Genomic DNA, 4,287 nt, shown 5'->3' on the forward strand with positions numbered 1-4,287 from the left:
AATGTATCTTATCCATTTCATTTGAATGTTCATTGGCAAGTGTGGGATATGGGTCAAACCTTTGGTTTCCAGATGCTTGTGCTCGGGTTTGAGGGTTCCATCCACACATAACTCAGCTAGGGCATTATCCATATCTAGTGTCCCTATCTCTTGAACAGTGCATTTGAAATGAGTACGAATGTCATTTATAAGTAGATCTTTGGTGGAATCTACGATTAGGCTCTGTGTGGGTGGAGCGATTGAGCTATGGCGGGAACGAGCTTGAAGCTAGGTGCTTTCCATTCCACTCCCTTCGCAAGCATTTTAGAGCCACTCTTTGCCTTGCTGCTGCTGGTGCTTGCGGATGCCATTGCTGCTTGGTGAGTGAATGATTTCGTAAAACAAATTCTTTACTGGAAAATTACTTCAAATCACTTGAACTCACTTTTGTGCTCTTGGAGATCTCTTCACTCTGCATATTCTAAATTCGTAGTGAAAAATGAGATCAAATTCTGCCTTTTTGATGAAAAATCTACCATTAATGCTCAGGTACAAAGGTAGATGAGATGACCTAGGGTATGTTAGATAATCACTGACTTACTCGATAAACCTTACAACTCGATGAACAAACAAAACTTTTCATATTGCCGACCTAGCTCGATTAAGTGTAAAACCGACCTTGCTCAGTAGATGCACCACAGTGAACTATGTCTTGTATCTAATATACTAACTTGCCATTTGCACTCTTTCATTCTAGAACTACTTAGGATGTTGCTCGAAGATGCAATCCCTAATATTCCTTGATGAGTCTAATTAGAAATTGTGAAGTCACCCACTTCTTGAGTAACATTGCCATTATTTGAACTTTCTAGCTCGGTAGATTTAGGAATCCACTATTGTATCATCTGTTTTTGAATGTTGTCATCTCTAGCTTTCTTTTCATCTTCAATTCTTCCTATGTTCATGTAATTCTTGGATATATTACCAAGTTTGGTACATGTATAACATCTTATAGTAGTATCTTTCTTCCTTAGGTGATGCCTTGCACAGTTAATTCCAATATGTCCATATTCTCCACAATAATGACATCTACACCAACTATTGTATTCCCAACCAAATAATGCATTGACAATTTGTTCTACTAGATTGAATGATTTAGATCTGCACTCAGATGCCTTGTGACCTTTTTTCTTGCATTTGTGACATTTGCCTTCAAATTTTGGTTTCTCTTTGCATTCATTTGCTTTTTGACCATGCTGATTGCAGTTGTAGCATTTACCATTGCTCCAACATTTGTTTGATGTATGTCCTATCTTGCCACAGTGATTGCAAGTGGGTCTTTGATTCCTTTGAGCACCTTGTTTGGAGGTTTCACCTTCTTCCTTGTATCCAAGACCAGCTTTACCTTTTTGTCTATGAAGATTCTGCTCATTTTGCTAATTCAATTGATCCATATTTGCTTGAGATTTTATCATCCTTTCATTGACTTCCTTTTCAACATTTAAGTCATTTTCCAAACTTTCATTGATTTGTCTTTAAGATCTCAAATCACTTTGTAAGCTTGCATTGATTTGTCTTTCAATGATTAAATCATTTCTCAAACTTTCATTCTCAGATCTTAGATTCATAATTTCTTCATTTGCATTCAATAGTTGACCTACAAGATCTTCATGCTGAAGGGATTGATTATTTCTTACCTGTAAGTTTTCATTAGCCTTGTTTCTCGGTTCCAAAACTTCACATAGCCTAATGGATTGAATTTCTTGTTCTCTTTTGAGCTTTCTTACTTCTTCCTGCAGAGAACCATTCTTTGCTAGGAGTTCCTTGATTGCTTCATTAGCTTCATTTGAACTATTTGATGGTAAAAGGTCTTCAATCTTTTCTTCAATATATTGATGATCATTCATTTGTCTTGCAAGTTCCTTCCTTCTTTTTAGAGATTGAGAAAGATGCTCCTTTGCTTCTTTGAGTTGAGCTATGGCCATTTCCAGATCTAGTTTTTCATTCTTAATAGATTTGTCAAGTTTGAATATCTCCGTTGTCCTTGATCTTTGCTCAAGCTATCAAACTTTATCCTGAGAACCACAAGGCTCTGATACCAATTGTTGGAAATAATCAAGACTAAAAAGGTTACTGAGAGGGGAGGGGTGAATCAGTAACTTTAAAACTTTAAATTAATTTTGCATAATAACATATTCACCATTCATCCATCTAATCTATTGTATGCATGAAAAGATAAACATTTATAACACATGAACACACTGATTTGGTAACCCAGAAACCTTCCAATTAGAAATTAAAACTGGGGTGGGGATGATACCCACAAAACTTTAATACTGCGGTATAAAGTTGGCCTGTTAAGCCTTACAATCATCACTTCTGATGATCTTCCCTGTTAGGAGCAAGTATGATTGCTAGATCTACCTTGTTAGAGGATTTACAAACATACAATGAAGTATGCACTCTGTTAGGAGATTTACAAAAGACTGCTAAGTCTACCCTGTTAAAGGATTTACAAACTGATTCACCTATTAGAATGAAGCAGTGGATCTAGTTACAAATGATTGGTGATAAGATCCTTTATGCTCTGATCACCTGATGTGATAGATATAACTTTTCTGCACCAATGTTGACCTTGCTATATTCCTTTGTTCTGCTGTTGATTCACTTTCTCTCTTCTCAAAAATATTGCAATACAAAATCCCATCCAATTTTCTATATATGTGTACAAATGATATAATACATCACATATATACCATTCCAATATTTACTTAACAAGGTCGGCCAAACACAAGTGAACAAAACATTATTCAGTCGACTAGATGGTACAAAACTCAGGTTCCTAAAACTGACTCGATGACCTTCTAATACTCAGCATCCACTACAATACACTACATTTTCATGCACTCGATAAGAGTAGAGGTACGGTTCATATTGACCATTGTAAGTAGCTTGGAACTTGGTAACCATTGGTGACTCGATGAATATTGTGTCACTTGGTAAAAACAAAATCCATTGATCACCTTCTTCACTTGGTAAACACTGATTCCTTCATTCACCTTGTTTACTCGGTAAGTACTAAGTTCCTCATTTACCTTGATCACTCGGTAAACACTAATTTCTTCGTTTACCTTGATCACTCGGTAAACACTAAGTTTCTTCATTTACCTTGATCACTAGGTAAACACTAAGTTTCTTCGTTTACTATGATTTCTCGGTAAACACTAAGTTTCTTTGTTTACCTTGATCACTCAGTAAACACTGAGAACTTGGTAGATACTGCTGAACTGCCCATATGCTCAGTTTCCAAGGGAATGCTCGTTATAAACTGTAGACTGAGTGATGAGCTCGGTAAGCATTCAGAATCAAATAAGTGTTGTAACTAATGACAAATATATCATAATTCCAACAACAATGTATCTACCCTATATCCTGTCTTGTCTAGAAACTTCTCGTAGAGTCCATTTTAATTCACCTTCAAAATGGTTTATATAAGATTATGTGCCTCCAGCTCATCAATCTTATCTTCTTCTTGATTTACAAGTTCCACAAAAACAAAGTTGTCAAGTTTTATTTGGTGAATCTTTGATCTTTATCATAATGCAACAGCTTGGCATTATAAATTTACTAATGCTCGACACATACTATGTTACATGGATTCTGCTGTAGAATCACTCAACATCAACTAGATTTTACTAGTGCTTGACATCAACTAAAAATCACTTAGCATCTACTAACTTGCTCGACACCTATTATTTTGCTCAACATGCACTAGAAATTGATTTAACTCAACTCAAACTAACTTTTTCTTTGCTTGTACTAACTTTTCTTGGCACCTTTTATCAACTTGGTCAAGCTTAGAAAATGGTCTTTGTCCAACCTTTTTCTTCTAAACTTTATAAGTGTAGCCAATCACTTTGTAACCTCAAGTAGATCATCAATACAGTATGTTACCACTATCTTAACTAATTCTTTCACTTCAATACATAATCATAACTCAACCCTTCCTCTAGGTACTTTTGTTACATCTTGTTCATCAAATCCTCTTCATCAATCAATAATGTGACAGTGCTTGAAACATATAAGCAATTTCCTTACCAACATGTAGCAGGTTTGACATCAATGAAAAATCAATGATTGAAAACACACAGTCTTCTTTCAACATTTTCTTACTCAAGTGACCTTTTCAATCATTTATCAACTTTGGGATTCCATTCCTCCTCTATATCTTTCTCTTTCTCATCCATTATAGGGGTTGGTTCCTGTTTTGGGAGAAAAAATTACTCATTGTTGTGATACCATGTGTGC

The sequence above is a fragment of the Cupressus sempervirens genome, chromosome 4, assembly GCF_028749045.1.
Source record: "Cupressus sempervirens isolate cs-2001-9-10 chromosome 4, ASM2874904v1, whole genome shotgun sequence".
Lineage (NCBI taxonomy): Eukaryota > Viridiplantae > Streptophyta > Pinopsida > Cupressales > Cupressaceae > Cupressus > Cupressus sempervirens.